This window comes from Anas platyrhynchos, chromosome 1, assembly GCF_047663525.1.
Source record: "Anas platyrhynchos isolate ZD024472 breed Pekin duck chromosome 1, IASCAAS_PekinDuck_T2T, whole genome shotgun sequence".
NCBI lineage: Eukaryota > Metazoa > Chordata > Aves > Anseriformes > Anatidae > Anas > Anas platyrhynchos.
The window spans coordinates 152,332,440-152,349,524 of record NC_092587.1 but is presented as its reverse complement, the minus strand read 5'-3'; the positions used below and the strand labels follow the sequence as shown (position 1 = coordinate 152,349,524).

Sequence of the window (17,085 nt, the reverse complement as noted above, 5' to 3'; positions counted from 1 at the left end):
GAATAAGCACAGCGCTAAAGTATTCTCTGCAGACTGCAGTCTGCTTTGTGGAAATCCCCATTTTATTTATATTGCCTTGAACAGCAGTCAGCCTGAAAGTGACAGCAACTCCCTGCTGTTGAAATGAGAAGTTTGATTCACTTGAATATGTAGCTTGGTTTGTATCTGTACTGACCACGTGTTACCAACATAACAGCAGTGTTTCTGTATTTTATTTGCTCTCTGAATTATGAACATGCTTATTTAACAGCTTTGCAGAAAAATGACATACGAAGAGGTTTTTTAGTTGTTACTAAAATGGAGTAAGATCATTAAACTGTGTCACTACAATAGACATTCGAGATGGGATGGGAATATTCACAATGGCTAATAGCTAAGGAGGGCTGATTCCCTGTATTTTCTCTCTGTCCGCTCAAAAAAAGACCCAACCTTTCAAAAAAAACATTCAGAGAAGGAGATACTCCAGGGTTTCTGTAGAGCGCTCAGCAGCAGCAAGTCTCTGTTAGTCTTGAGGACATGGCAGCACGCTGTGCTGAGCTTGTTACCTCTGGCTGCCTCCGTTTTCCCCCGCAGATGAAGTGAAAAGAGATGTGTGTTGAGAAAGGGGGCAGCGATGTTTCAGTTTCCCCCTGACGTGCAGTCAAGAATTTTCTAGCACGTGCACGTGGTGCCAGAAGTAACCAAGTCCAGCAGCTCAGTGGTAGCCAGAGTCAGGTTTGTTTGTGGGGCTGTCATCTTCGCTGACTGTAAGAGGGATGTAGGGAGATGATCCTCACCCAGTGCTAAAAGTAACTTTTGGGAGAAATACCTTCTGTCCTGGAGTCACATAACTTATCTCTGTTGGATGGGTTTGTGGTAGTGCACAGATCATTGTGACAGCTGAACTAGCCACAGGATGGGTTTTGGTGTAGTTCTCAGTGTGTAGATGGGTGATATCTTTAAACATTTGGACTTTACTTTTCAGGTGAACTGATACTTTACTTTTCATGTGAACTCGGGTGAGGCCGCACCTCGAGTACTGTGTTCAGCTTTGGGCCCCTCAGTTCAAGAAGGACACTGAGGCCCTGGAGTGTGTCCAGAGCAGGGCTACGGAGCTGGTGAAGGGCCTGGAGCACAAGGCCTGTGAGGAGCGGCTGAGGGAACTGGGGGTGTTTAGTCTGGAGAAGAGGAGGCTCAGGGGAAACCTCATTGCTCTCTGCAGCTACCTGAAAGGAAGCTGTGGGGAGCTGGGGGTCGGCCTCTTCTCACAGATAACTAGTGATAGAACTAGAGGGAATGGCCTCAAGTTGCACCAGGGGAGGTTCAGGTTGGCAATGAGGAGCCATTTCTGCTCAGAAAGAGCAGGCAGGCACTGAGACGGGTTGCCCAGGGAGGTGGTGGAGTCACCGTCCCTGGGGGTGTTCAAGGAGAGGCTGGACGTGGTGCTTAGGGACATGGCTTAGTGGGTGACACTGGTGGTAGGGGGATGGTTGGAGCAGGTGATCTTGGAGGTCTCTCCCAACCCTTATGATTTTATGATTCTGTACCAAACTTTATTTTTGTGTTCATTTGTTCATTTCAAAGACCTGTCAATGAGTGTTTGGCTGGGCAATCCTGCCCAGTCCATCCTATAGAAATAGAAATAGTTCAGCATTGCTTGATATTTTAGGCTTAAGGAGTATCTTAAAAAGCTGTATTTTACAGAGAACATCTGAAGTCTAACCAGTGTTGAAAACTGTTAAGTGGCTTTACCGTTAGCATAACAACTGTGGAGCATGCTCCAGAAGGATGAGTCACTCATACTGTTTGCAGGTTTAGTGAAAGTTCATTGAAATTCAGTGACACGGATATTTTTAAAAGGTTTAAAAAAGAGAGTGTAGCTTCTGAAATAAAATAACGAGGCTTTTAAACTCTTGCAGATGAGAGCATTTGATTTTTTTGATAACTAATCTACAAAACTCCTGATGTCCTTTCAAGCTGAGCTGCACCGGGAGTGTACCCGAAGGAGCAAATGGCGAGACAGCAGCCCCCAGAGCTAAAGAGGGAGTACCAAATTAATTCCAGGTTTGGATCGAACTAGCCAGATGTTGAGGCTGGGATTGGAAAAACTGTGTGCAGTGAAGTCCCTCTTTTCTTGAGGGAGGGTTGAAAGGACATTTTATAGCTGTGTCTAATTTTGTCTGAAGAACGTGGCTGAATTCTGACTTCTGAGCTCCTTGCAGTGAAGGCAGTGCCTTGTGAAGGCACCTGGATGTAACTTGGCAGTTTCCATACAATAGCCACCTTGAGTTCAGTGGCACCTCAGCCATCTGGCTGATGGCCCATAGCATGTGAGCTTCCCTGAGCTTTCCACTCGGGCTTTTCACAGCCTGCAGAGGAGCAGCAGGCACAGCCACCTGGCTCAGGGTGGCTGCAGCTGCAAAGGAGTAAGCACTGGGACAGGAACACCCGAGTGAAGAGTTGCACTGACTGTGGTTTGAGAGAGGTAGCTGGCCCCTCTGCTGCGTTACGTTCCCCTGCTGCCTTGGTGGCTGTTGTAGGAAGCACCTGCTGCTGTTTGTGTTTTCTGCTCATTCTGTGCTCGTTTGTCAGCTAGAGATGAGTGTCTGGCACTGGTTTCCCTCAGCAGGGTGAGTACTTCCACTGCTCCTCTTTTTACTGAACTGAACGCTCAGTTCCATCCAGGATTGTTTTTTTGTTTGTTTGTTTTGTTTTGTTCTGAAGTTTGGGGAGAAAAGGTGGTTTTCGTTGCATTATTTTGTCTTAAAGCTACTTCTGAGTATTTCAAAGCCAAGCCAACGTGCTTCATGTCTGAGGGTAAGGCGGGGTGCACATGTGGTCTGCTACCCTGACTTCACCAACAGGTTATAAACATTAAAAGAAATCAGTTTCATCACTTGCAAATATGTGCAAGTGCAACGCTGCAGGCGTTGTCTTCATGCTGTTGCTTTTACAGGAGCGGTGTAGTGCTTGCTTTATCTTTCTTGGTGCTTTACTCGTGGTATAGCAGTGTGTGTGTGTTGCCTGTCCACTTCCCAAGTAATGTAAGTTTTATCCGTCTGATACAGTAAAGTTCTGCACCTGAAGGAGCAGAAAAAATCCTCTCTTTTTCAGCTCGGTCTGAAGAGCGGGCTTAAGCTTCTGTTCACCTATTCCTTCTGAACTTTGCACCCTTTGGACCCACAGAAAAGCAAGAACTGAAGCTTCTTGCACAGCCAGTGGTACAGGAAGAAACTCTGTCCCATGTGCCAGTTTGTTCACTTCCCAGCTTGACGTTTTGGGTGAGCTCACAAATGCAATTTTGGGTTGCTGCTCTCTACCTTGATGAAGTTGTGCCTCGCTTTTAATTCCCATATTGTGTAGTATGGTGAAGGTTAGGAATAGACTACTGCTTAAAAGTTGTAGTGGTGCTAAATGCGTGTATGTGTTGCAATTGTTTCCAGATTTGCCATATACATGTGACTTTGAGGCTGGTTCGTGGTGTAGCTATCCCTCCTCCTTCATTCAGCAACTTGTGAGTGAGTAAATACTGCGTGCAGCGTTGCTGATGGGATGGGAAACAGAGCTGAAGAGGGCTGCAGCCTGGTTAGCTCTGCCTGACATCATCTGGTCACTGTCAGATATTGCTTTTTCATCTGTATTTGGCTGGAATTTGGTGTGACTTGAGGAAGGAGTTTCTGATTTTTCCTTTAAAAAATCAATAATGAAATTGTCTCTCCATATTTCTCCTAAGGTTTTTGATTTTTTTTCTTCTCCTTTTCTCAAAGAACCAGGACACATCCCCTGTCTCTAAACACCCTAAAAGCACACAGTGCATCAGACCTGCAGTCCCTTTGTTCAGCAGTGCCAACCTGTGAAAGAAGCAGTGCTTCCAAAACCTACTGAAATGAAAGTTGCATCTCTTAGATGTCTGACAGTGGAGTAGCAGACTAGAGACAGCGGTTTGTTACACAGCAGCAGTCTCACCACGTATGTAGTCACACATTACCTCATGGCAAATACCAAAGCATCTCCAAGCTTGTCCATGAATTCACATTGCTGTTGGCAAGTTTCTTAAAATGTTGTCTTTGTGTTCTGCTTTCCACTAATTTTCTGTTGCAGTAGTAACCATTTTTTTTCCTTTCCAAATTTTGCAGATTTCTCATGACAAATATTTTGTAGTTATTTAAAATCTGCCTGAATATTCAGCTTTTCAGAAAATCTGTGTGTATTGTCAGGAGCTCTGCAGTAGGCTAGTTCAGCACTGTTTCAAAGACCATTTTCAATTTTTCTTTCCGGATTAAGTATATGGGGTGTGATGTTTTTACTCTTAAACTGCTCTTAAAAGTCTCAGGTGCGTAGGAATCCTGTTTTGAGACTTGCTATGCCTCCCAGGCATAGAGTTAATGCTTCAAGAGAAATTTCTTTGTGGAGAGCTGCTTGTGCTCGGATTTTTTATGGAGGCTGGTGCAGAAGCAGGGAAAACCATTTTGACTCCTCCAGAGTTCAGGAGCTCGGACAGCCTCTGCTCAGTTCCTACCCTGGGTATGTACCATCATAAATTGAATGATTTATATGGTTTAGCATGTCAGTGAAGCATTTAACCCAAAGTACCTGAAGTCAGAGTGAGCTGCATGAGTTTTTTGAATTAGGGTGAGCCCTGTCCTTTCAGTGCAAGGACACCTCGCTCCGTAAGGCATTGCCCAGCCCTGGCAGGTAGCTCGCTGTCGTGAAGTGACAGTCTGCCGGCACTTCTGTCTTCCTCCGTCAATGCCACCTGTCTCTGGCACAGATTAAGGAGCACGGTAACGCATCGAGGTTGTGGAGCTTGGCGTGCTTCTGTGGGTGGGCTGGAGCTGAGGTGAGAGGTGTTGCAGAGGGTGAAGGGGCTGGTGCTGATGGCCCAGACAGGGCAAAGCAGCCCAATTCCTGCCATGTAGCAGTGGGGCTGCACGAAGCAGGGTTGTGCAGCGCTGTTCTTGGAGGGAAACAGAGGGAGAAGTGAGTGTGAACATGCTCAGAGCAGGACCTGAGCGCTGGGACACATCCAACTGATGCTGGGAGCTGGCAAAGGAGGCCAGCAGAGCTGGCTGCTAGCAGGTGATGTCCAAGAAATGACTGACTTTGCACCTGGCTTGCAGACCTGCCCTTCTGTCATATTGGTTTGTTTGCGTGTTAATACTGTGTGAAAAATGCCAGTGCAGGTGTGCTACACAAATACATGGTGAGGGCTGATTACCAGTGTGCCATTCTTTGCTGCTCGTTTAAATGTGTTTAAGCTTTAGGCTTGGACAACATCTGTCATATCCCAGGTATGTTCAGAGCCAGATCCTGTCAGAGGACTCGGTACTTGCTTACTAACTCTACAACTACAAATCTCTCTCGGTAAGGCTCTGGAACTAACGAGATTTATCCCAACAAGAAGCCTAGCAGAATAAGGCAGGACATGGGTTTGAAATTCAGTAATGCAAGCATTCAGTTTCTGCGTTGTTACAGATGGCATTACGAGAGGAAGAGCCAGTAAAGCTAAGCCTGGACTTGTGTAGCTAACATTTTCTGAATACTTTAATCCTATACGTCCAAATCATACTGGGAGTGATGCATTTTATTTTAGTCCTAGAACATCTGGTAAATTGTTAAGCAGGAGATCCTGAGTTGTGCCCAGTTGTGAGCTCAAGGGAGCCCAGTGCCAGGACAAGAGGCAGTGGGCACAAACTGGACCCCAGGAGGCTCCCTCTGAGCCCCAGGCAGCACTGCTGTGCTGTGCGGGTGTGGGAGCCCTGGCACAGGCTGCCCTGAGAGGCTGTGGGGTCTCCTCCTTGGAGAGCTTCAGAAGCCACCTGGACATGGCACTGGGCAACCTGCTCTGGATGAGGTGCAGTGGAGGAAGGAAGGGCAGTTAAGGCAGAGGGGCAGGGGACAACTCCGTGTGCCACCTTCTTTCTGCTTTGACAGCCTGTGTAGGTAACCATAAGAAATACAGCAGCTGCCCATAGCTCACGGTGCTCATTGCTGTCTGATGATGGAGTTTATTTCCAAGATGAAAGGGTTTAAAGCTTCATAATTACTGTGTGAGCACTTGGCACGCTACCTTCTGGTAGTGATCTCAAACCTGGCTTTTCTTTCCTGCCAGGCGGCTCATGGCCTGATTCTTACACTGCCAGGTGCTGAGATCTCTGGCGTTTGGAAATGGGGTTTAGCCTCCAGTGAGAAACAGCTATGTGAAATGCATTTTGGCCGATGGTGTGGTGAAGTTTAATTACTGCATCAATGCTGCCATCTATGGATCTTCAGCTCGTGTAGCAGCAGATCTGTAGAACAGCCAAAAAACAGGTATAAGTAATTCTTTTATCCACCCCCAGTACTCTGCCAATTGTACAGGAACACCAGTTATAAAGATTGAAAACCATTTTGACCCTCCCGTGGAAGGGAATTACTTTGTGGTATGTCAGCTTAGATCATTCCTGTAGCTCTGGAACTGCAAATTCGGATGATGTTTGAAGAGTTACGTTTCACATCCTGCAACAGGTCTCCTTGCCTTTATTTTTTTGGACAATAAAATGCAATTCTGAGAATGAATTGGTGAGTATGTCCTTACTGGGCGTTGTCTGAAGTTACCCTGGAGAAGTGGAGAATCAGAAGACACCTAGTGGAGGAAGAAGAAATTGAACCATATCTGACATTATTCTCGAGATACGATCTAACATAAGGATAAATATTAAAAAATGAAACAATCTCATTCTTTTAAAGCCATCAACCCCCTGGATTTGATTTATTTTGTTTGTCTGCTGTGTCTCTACCAAAATTGGATGCAACAGCAACAACTTTCTTACTGCAGCGCTTCTGTTGTTCTGGAGGAGTGGGTGTTTGTGTTCTGAAAGTTTAAATTATTTCATGAAAATGAATGATTCCTTCTTTCTTGCTGGTGGGAGTAGAAAGCCTCCTTTCTAGCCGGATAGTTGACCCTTGAAGGTTATTTATAGTCTGCCTGGGGATGGTCAGCTCTAAGAAAATCATCTCTTCTTTCTGTCCTTTCTGGAATGGATATTTTCTTTTCTTATTTTTATTGGTTGGTTTGTTTTTTGGGGGGTGGGTCTATTTTTTTTTTTTTTTTTTTTACCCCTTCCTCTTTCAGGAAGTTGCAGCACCTTGTTTGTTCCTCATGTTCAACCCCAGCAAAGGAAGACAGGAAAGTGGCAGACCCCCTGGGATTCAGAAGGAAATCCTGCAGCTAATTGTAGACGTCTGTGCCAAACAGTTCTGAACAAATGATGATTTGGGCTATTGTTTGTGACACGACTCACTAATGGTAGTGCCCCAGGTTACTTGATCTGAAGGAAAACAGTCTTGAAGCAGTCAATACATCCTAAAAATATCGGTTGTATGATATTCATAGAAGTTCTGCTGCGAGCATGGATTGATTTCTGAAGCTGTTTTTTTAGGGATGTGGTATCCTGTAATAAAGCAGGCAGAATATCCCTCACCATCAAGGAATGAACTGCCATCGTGCTAATGGTGGTCCATGAATCTTCTTCCCTCTCCTCAGATCTGTAGGATAATTGGTTTTTGATTGGGGTAGGGGGAAAAAAGGAAGAAGGAAGGATAAATACTCAGCTGGAGTTGTTATTCGTATGAGGAGATACCGTGTCTGTTGGGTGTTCTTGTAAAATTGAGTATAAGATCCTTGTCTTAGGACAGCGAAGGAGATTGAGTAACTTCACAAAGGAGGCCTTGCAGTCACAAATACTTGAAAGAAAATCTCAATGGTTTGCCAAGGAAGTGGACAAAAGTTGATTCAGTGAGTTCAGTGGTTTTCTGAGAAGGCACAGGTACGTGGTCGAGTCTTTACAAACAAATAGAGACAAGACAGTGCATATAGCTACATTAAGAAAACTACTGTGATTGCTTCACTACAGTATTAAGAAATTAGAATGTGCTTTTTTTTTTCAGAGTTGAAGGACTTTGCAGACTATGTATAAATAACAGTTTTGGTATGGCTTTGTTTTAAAGTTTCCTCTTAGCTTTTATTTTATGCTTACTGAATGTACCCGTTCTGTTTAGTCATCACTTTGCTGCAGTCACCTTGGCCTGTAGTTGGAAAAAAAAAAAGGGAAAAAAGGTTGCTTGGTGGTCTTAATGGGGAAGTATTTTTGCAAAGAAATCACTTCTTTGCTGCAGCTTTTCTATTTCGTTTCTGTTTTGTCATGAACAAGCTAAATGGTTTCCTGCCGTGGGCCTTAGAATATTTACAGAGTTGTTGTTGGGGCAAAAAAGCAAAGATGAGCTAAAGCCAGGGATCAACACAAGGTGTGAAAGATGTCCTATCCTATTAATGTATGTCAAAAATGTATACATTAGATGCAGAGATAAAAGCCAATCCCCATTACCAGTCGGACTGTTCCCAGTATAAGGTTGCACTTTTAAGGTTATATGCTGCTCGAGGGCCTCTTGAAGTAGCTGTCCATCATAAATGAAAAGTTGTCCACTCAGGCTGAGACTGGAAGGCACCTCTGGGGGCCATCCCATCCAACCCCTGCTCCAGCAGGGCCACCCAGAGCAGGCTGCCCAGGACCATGTCCAGGTGGCTTCTGAAGCTCTCCAAGGAGGAGACCCCACAGCCTCTCAGGGCAGCCTGTGCCAGGGCTCCCACACCCGCACAGCACAGCAGTGATTTTGGGTCTGCAATCTGTACCAATCACCTCCACCAAAGTAATTTCTGCTCAGTAAATAATAAGTAGTAATAGTGAAAAGAAATTGAGGTCAGGGGACAGGATCAGAAAATGAGACCTAGTGTATTTAGAGTGTTGGGAGAACTGTGAAGACCTTAATGCATGGGGCAGAAGGGACAGAGTAATGGTTTAAAATATATATGTTATAAATGCAAAGCGATAGGTTATCAGTGTAAGGGAGCTTGAGCCACCCAGACTTTGAACCGAGCGCTGTGACTTGTGTTTGCCTAATGGAAAAAGTGGTGTGTGTTCAAAATACCATTTCCCTGTCTGTATTCTCCACCCCTCTACCGGAGCCTTCTGAAGGAATGGGCAAGAAAACACTTGTGGCTTTGCTGCACCTGCTGAAGGTGCAGTTTTCATGCACGGGGGAGCTGCTTCACGTGTACGCCGCCGCTCAGGGAGCAAGCCCGTAGCCTCAGCCTGTGCTCTCCTATCTACCACTTGCAGCACAAGTCATCTGACTTCCTACAGGCAGCGGTTATAGGGAGATAATGTTAAAAGAAATGCACAGAAAAATGTATATTTCTCAATTTTTGTAGGGATCCTTTTGCACAGGCTGAATTTTTTGAGCCTTCCCACTTCTGGGTGGCTGAATGGCAGCACCAGGGCATGGATAGCAATGGGAACCTGCGGTTGGAAGGCAGTAGAGGGATTTCTCCCTCCATGACTGTACCCCAGGGTTCAGGGGTGACTGCTAGGATGCTTGTGGTTAAAGCATGGGTGCTGTAGAGGCTGTAACCTCAGCCGGAGGAGGGTGGCAGAACACTACAACCTATCCAACAGGCCCTGTGTTCAAGAACTGTGAGAAGAGACCAAAAAGCCCTTATCAGCCCAAATCTCTGCCCTACACAAAGCTGTGCCAGCTGAGATGTTGGACCTATCTCCGAGCTGCAGCTGGGAATGTGAGGAAATACACAGCTTTCTGAACTGGGTGGCTTCAGAGAAGAGCCAGCGTCTGTGACGAAGGGACCTGTGCGCCAGGCAGGTTGTTGGGAGGCTGCTCGCATCTCCCAGCGGTTTAGCACCTGTCTGCCACCATCGGGGGAGCAGATCAGGGAGGAATGTGGTTTGGTGCAGCAATTCCCTTCATTCTTCTGATGTGTGAGGAAACAGGAATGGTAAAACAGTTTGGTTTAGTTTTATTTTGCCTCTTGGGAAAGGCTGCAGCTGCAGAGGGTTGCTTCGTACCAACACCTCCAACTTTTTAAAGTGAGACTGAGAGAAGAGGAAAGATAAATTGATGATTATCATCTACTATATAAAACTTAGTGAATTAAAAACACACTATTTCAGTCTGCAACTGTATACTTTTTAAACACTACATTAATTTAAAAATTCAGTCAGAAATTGTTTCTCCACGTAGCCAGCTTCTCTAGAAGGGGGGTAGATAGCAAGAGTGCAAAACTTGTGCTTTTTGATAGGATTTTGAGCACTCGGTTGATAACCCTCACTCCTGCCTGTTTTTATTTTTTTTGTGTTTTCTTACAAGCACTGCTTTCTCTCAGTTTCTCTCAGAGGTAGCACTGCTTGAATCTTTGTTACAAATTTTTGGATAGCTCACTGATACGTTCTCCATGACCACTAATTTGCTTGTGTTTTTTTCTGTGTTCCCCTCTGCAAAGCCTTATTGTAGAATCAGAATCACAGAACCATTAGGGTTGGGAAAGCCCTCCAAGATCACCTGGTCCAACCATCCCCTACCACCAGTGTCACCCACTGACCATGTCCCCAGGCACCACGTCCAACCTCTCCTTGAACACCCCCAGGGACGGTGACTCCACCACCTCCCTGGGCAACCCGTCCCAGTGCCTGACTGCTTTTTCTGAGCAGAAATGTCTCCTCATTGCCAACCTGAACCTCCCCTGTCCACTTTGATTCTACCAAGTTCCACTTTGCAACTCGCCTCTTGTCCTCCTGGTGTTGCAGTTAGAAAAGCAATAAACGCAGTACAGGGTGGTTGTGCACCAAGGAGAGGCCTATAAGAAAGGCACAGACACTAAGAAGGCAGATAACTATTTACTACTAGCCCAGAAAAGCTGATAGCGAGCTGACGTCTCTTCTGATGCTGGGAACCTCGAGCTGATAGAGCCTGAGGCTGACCTGTGAGGGCACAGCACGTGGCGCAGATCCTGTCTGTGGTGAGTTTCACCAGCTCTCAGCTCAAAACATTTCCACGGGGTCTTTCTCACGGCACAGATTCATCCGTCAGCGACAGCAGTGAAGCCTTGAGTGAGGGCTTGCCTTGTCACACTCCCTTGGACAAAGTGCTCTGTTATTCTTACCTCATTGATAAAGCTACGGCCCTAGAACAAATGGGGTATGGTGTTTCATGTGATGGGACAGTACGCTTACGATTATACACTATATTTAGGATTAAATATTCATCGACTACACATACATTGACTAAATATGCATTCAGTACACATACATTGATTGATTACACTATTAATTGGGTACTCCTAGATTAAGTCGTGGTTATCTGTGTGAGGCAGACAGAGGTGAGTGGTTGTGTGGTTCACTAATTCTTTATAAAACACTAATTATTTATAAAAGTTACTTTTGCAATTTGATTTAAGGCTCATTTTCTGGTACCTTACAGATCAGAGAAGCGCTGCTGTTCTAAGCAAAGGTCACTTAAGACCTGAACTTGTACTTTTTGGGTGCATCTTGCTGATACATCCCGGTATTTCTCCCCACCCCCTCCTTGCTGTCATCGTCCTCTGCGTGGGGTGGTCCTGTTCTGAGCAGTTGGGTTGGATGGAGCATAAATCATAGTTCTTATTTACGTAGACCTTTTTCTTTTTTTTTTTTGAGATACTGACGAAGTTGGACAAAACTGTGAAGAGACAGTGGCAAAAACTTCTTCTACCGAGCGTGTCTGTGGCCATTGAGGCACGCTTGTTTCCTGTTTTTTGTTTGTCACTAGAAAGTGACACCTTGTGAAAGAGCATTACAATCAGATTTCTGAGAAGTAACTTTAGGGCTCAAGTCCATCATTTTGCCCTGCTAATCATACCTATTTTGACAGAGGATATAAAGTAGCTAGTAAGAGTTGCTCTGTCTTGGAAGACTGATTAAAATTTTAAATATAAATTCCCCTTGTATATATAACGTAGGCTACGTGGTGAAGAGGCTTCATCTATATTTAAAATCACAGGATCACAAAACAATTTGGGTTGGAAGGGACCTTACAGATGACCCAGTCCCACCCCTTGCCATGTGCAGGGACACCTCCCCCCAGCCCAGGCTGCCCAAAGCCCCATCCAGCCTGGCCTTGAGCACCTCCAGGGATGGGGCACCCACAGCTTCTCTGGGCAGCCTGCGCCAGTGCAAAATACACGATGGTGCTAACTCTTTATTGATACTTGTTCCAAAAATGTTGTAATCATTAGTCATTTAATTTCAGTAGCAATTTGCAAGCAGCAGCATTGCAAAGGAATATACGATGGTGGTGGTGGTGCTAGGCTGTTCGAGTGGAGATGCAGAGCTGCACGGTAAGTGCCTCCTCCTCAGCAGCAACCACTTCACTAGGATGTAGCCAGGGGAATCAGTTTTTCCAAAATCAGCTTAGGCATGCAGCAGAAGACAGGAGACAGTGCACAGAGGCCTTTTATTGAGGCAGTAAAATCAGTCTGGACACCAGGAGACATTTCCCTGACCTCAGGCTTTCCGTCTGTGGTTGTCTGTGTCTTGGTCTGTCTAGCAGCGAAGGTTTGCATATGGGCAGCTCTTGTGGTGTTCTTGTAGCAGAGACTGCTCACGGCCAAGGCCGTGATGAGGGTACCAGCTGCATGGCCGCAACACTGCAGCAGAAAAGCAAGGCAGGAGGGTGAAGAGGTGGCCTGGCTGTGCCCAGAATTGAAAGCTGCTCACTTTGCAGCCATTCCTGGCGTTTGTGGTCACAAGTTCAGCTTGCCAGCGGCAGTATCGAAGCTTCCTCTCTAGCTTGTGGGTTGAGGAGGAGTTAGAGATGAAAGATCCTTCATTTAATGCAATTAATGCTAACATCATCAATTATACCAGCACACTCAGATGGCTTGTTGTTGTTTTTCTCCACAGAACTGAGATGCTTTCTTCTAGGCCGTGTGTTTGTTACTGACATACAATGTATTGTGTTCTTATGGATCTCTTGCTAGATATCCTGTCTGATAATTCACGTTGTTTTTTCTCTAGAACAAAGCCACGAGGAGAGATCATGAGATGTCAGGTATCAGAGATACAGAAACACAGTCATTTAGGTTGGAAAAGATCCTTAAGATCTTCAAGTCCACCATCCACCACCTAACTACCACGTCCACCACTTAACCATGGCCCGAAGCACCATCTCCTTGGTGTGCAAACATAACAACAGAGAAGCACTTTAAAAAAAAACATAGATTTATAAGAACAAAACCCAAAGGCTTATAAAAATGATTATAGATGGAAAGGCAGAAAGTAGGCTTTCTCTTTGTTTTACCAGAAAATATTGCTAAAACAAATGTATCACTTCAGGCTTTAAGTGGATTTACAACTTAACGCTCTCGTGGAGTTAGAGTGATAGTGTCTTAATACAGCAGAAAAAAACAGATAATGGCAACACCCTGTAGTTTATCTAGATTATTATGAACCTGAAACTTTGCCCTCTATCCCTCTTTTAGCATAACTAACACTGCTATGTATTTCTCTTATTAGGTAGCCCGGACACACTTAAAATAATTGGATTATGCTCAGCTGAGTGAAGGCGTAAGATTTGATGAGCATTTTGGTTATTTCAAATAGCTTCCACTGTACTTTTTTTTTTCTTTTTTTTTTTTTTTTGAGACAAAACAACAGCACTAACAAAAAAACGTGTCCTACAGTTGCCTCTGCAGTCAGAAAAATTGTCAGGAGTTTTCATTTCCATCTCTTTCTGTTAAAAATGCCTCGTGCGTGCAGCTGGCCAGTCTGCCTCATCTCTTCCTGTCCAACTGGACACGGCGATCTGTTATTGTCACATCTAGGCAGAATTATTCTAGCTTCCCATAGTTAGAAATCGCAGTGTGGAGGTTTCACTGGGTTCTTAACTGCTTAGTAGCAGCAGCTGCTGCTAAAGCATTATCTGGCTGATTTGTAGGCTGGCACGTTGAGAATAATCAATTTTCAGCATCTCTATATTTAAAGTAGGCTGCATTAGAGTGCCTTCTGCTTACTAACCACAACTTCCCTCGAAAGTTACATGCCACAGGAAGGATGAAACTGCTACGTCTAGCTTTATTAGAGGGAGGAACATAATTCTCCCTGTGCATGCTATAAGGGTCTGTATGTTTTTCTGGAGAGGATGGGATAACCACAAATGTTGCTGCCTTCAGAACAGGTGCAAAGCTTGCTTTTTTAATTTAGCCCTTTCCACAACATCTGTCACAACTGAGGAAAAGAAAAGAGGAAGAGGAGAAACTCTTATTTTTGCACTGAGAAAAAAAAATGAATGTAGCTTTTGGGAAAGAAATCTAGGCCAATGGCATCTTGACCTTTTTGTATTACAAAAGAATGCCAGAAACAGCATAAAAGCTTAGAGTACAATAGTAGACAAATTTTTAAGTTACATTGTTTGCTAGTTTTACCACAAGGCCAGTGAGCTTCATGCTGCTTTTTTCTATGACTTAATCAAATCTTCTCTGACTTAATCAAAGTTTTGACCAAATCTGTTACAGCCACAGAAGGATGCAGATTGGAAGGGCTCTCAGGAGATCGTCTTGTCCAACCTTGGGAGTAGAAATTTAGTCAGGACTGTGTCAAGCCAGGTGATTTTTCTTTATTTTTCCACTTATTTTTCTTCATTTAATGCCTTTAAGCAACGTGATCCTAACTTGGCAGTCATGAGACAGGATCCCGGTACTGAAACTCACCTGCGTGCTGCTGCGTTAGGTAAAGTGGGTCAGCACACTGCTGATCTCCCTGTGCCTACATAGAGACCCTGCTCCCTTCTGCCACCCAGCCCTGACACAGCTGAGTTTACCTTCTTTCTGTGTGCTTGCCTTTTTTTCCTTCTCTTTGTAATTCGGATGTCACAACCAACAGCTTTGAGCTGCCTGCTCACAGGAGAAGAGCTTAGATGACATGAAGGAAGGGGATTTGATGCATGTCTGTGAAATGGTGTGCGATGTGGACAGGGTAAATCAGGAGGCAACATGTTCAATCATTTCCAGCACAGCAAGCAGGGGACTTCAAATGAAACTGGCAGGTGTCACAAACGAAAGGAAATGGCTCGAGACACCAGGTGGAGTTAAATTGTGGAGCCTCTTGCTGCAAGGGGCTACAGGTGTTAATTAACATTTTGTCTGAGTTGAAAAGGGGACCAGACGCACTGATGGACTGTGGATTGTTGTATGCAAAGATCAGGCATCTACTTCAGGAAGGCCAAAGTCAGACCTTGCAGGAAGCCAAGACAGTATTTGGGCTGGGGGGGAAGGGTTTGGGTGCGGGGAGGAGAAAGAGGAACTGTGAGCATTTACTACACAAACAGCAATTCCTCGTTTTTTCTTCAGAGAGCGGTTGCGTCTTGACTTCTGTTCACTTTGTAGCATAGCCTCAGCCTTCAGGCTACTGTATCACCAAGAGGATACCAAGAATCAGGTGATTTGGCATCCATTCACCTCCTGTGTATCAAAACAGCACAGAAATACACTGCTAAGACGCAAACTGTTGAGCTTTGTCTTGGGTTCTGCTCTGTACCACAGGCATGGAGGTTGGAGAGAGAAGCAGTTGCACCTCGGGCAATACCTGTTCTCTTCTGCTGGGGCTGAAAGCCACAGGAGGTTGTGTTCGTTATCTCCAGACTTCCACTTAGGCTTCTATATCCTCTAGCCCAGGGTGGCTGGGAGAACCTGTCTGAGCATTTGCAGAAGTAGTCCTTAGCTTTGCCTTCTTAGCTAAAGGAAAGGTAATTTAACAAAGTTAATGTTCTTGTGCTGAACATGCATGTCTGTTGCATGGTTTTTCATGTGATGGACCTTCACTTGGCCATGTGTGCTTCTTCAGTGTGCAAGAGTCGATGTCTGTACAGCTTTGTCAGGCTTAGGCAGAGGCAGTTAAGGTGTGCCCTTCGACCCCCACCGTCATTCATCGTTTTTATTTCTATGTGCTCTGTCACATTCCCTACCAAATAAAACATGAGAGAGGTTTCAGCAGTGGAGATACCTCAGGCCCACCTCCCAGGGATCTCCCCTTATGACAGGGTGTCACTGGCAGCCCTACAGATGAAATTTTCAACCCTTTTAAACAATTCAGGGCCAGTTTCTATTACCTGTGTCCTAGACTACTCTTACAGTAGGAGAAACACTTGGACCCTCTGCAGTTTCATGCAGGCCCAGCTACGCTCCTGTAAGTCCTTCCCACTCCAAACAACAACAAAAAAAGCCCTTCATGACAGTAGGCATGGAGCTAAGTGTGCAGGCCTTCCCACCTGAGAGAGTCCTGATTTCGTCAGGCTTTAAGGTGAGTATGTACATAAATGGTCCCCACTCAGTGCCTGAAACTCACACAGGCTCTCCAGCAGCCAGAGGCCTTTTCTCTCAGCACCACAGCCGTGCTCCCATTAAGCTTTTTGCATACGTGGAAGTCGGTCATCGCCTACCCGTGAAGAGGCTCCTGCTTTGCACTGTGCAGATGGCAGCGTGCACCTCTTCGGCCAGACTCAGGGTGAGGGGTTTGCAGGTTTAGCTCCATTTTATTCACAAACCAGATGTTAATTCTGGGCAGGTGATGGTGAGCTACCAGTTTTGAATCACTTTTTCACTTCCCCCCCTCCCTCCCCTTCATCTGTTAAACTCTGTCTCAATTCATGACTCTTTTTGCTTGAGGCAGTTTTTCCCCAGATTCATGACCAAATCAATGAGTTGGTACAAAGGGTGATTGAAAGGAGTGTGAATGTAGAGGATAACTTCAGCTGTGTCCCTGCTTGGTTAGTGAGCACGTGAACTAGCCTCTGGACACAGAGTATGGTTTATAGATTAATGTCTTGGAGCAAAGCTTCCAGGTAGACCTATGCGATGGACTGATAGTAGCCAGCAGCTCAACACCCACGCTTCTGCTTGCTCACTCCTTCCTCCCCGGTTGGATGGAGGAGAGAATAGGAAGAGTAAAAGCAAGAAAACTCATGGGTGGAGATGAAGACAGTTTAACATGTGAGAAAAAAAAACAACGTGCAATGCACAAGCAGTTGCTCACCACCTCTTCCGAGCAGACTGATATCCAGCCAGCCCCTGAGCAGTGGACACGGTGGAAAGGAAAACACCCTGCCCCTTTTTTCCCCTACTTTTTCAATATGGTCCTAGATATTTACAGACCATACTATTACCGTGTTGTGTATCAACAAACTGTATAATGTGAGATCGTCCCAGTCCTACCAGGAAGCAGTACCCATTTGAAGATATCTATG

At 45.2% G+C, this 17,085-nt stretch overlaps 1 protein-coding gene across 1 annotated transcript in view; it reads left to right on the top strand.

Annotated features, from left to right (window-relative positions):
* Nucleotides 1-17,085, top strand: part of UBAC2 (UBA domain containing 2) — an 86,534-nt gene that overhangs the window by 15,273 nt on the left and 54,176 nt on the right. The window lies entirely within an intron of this gene.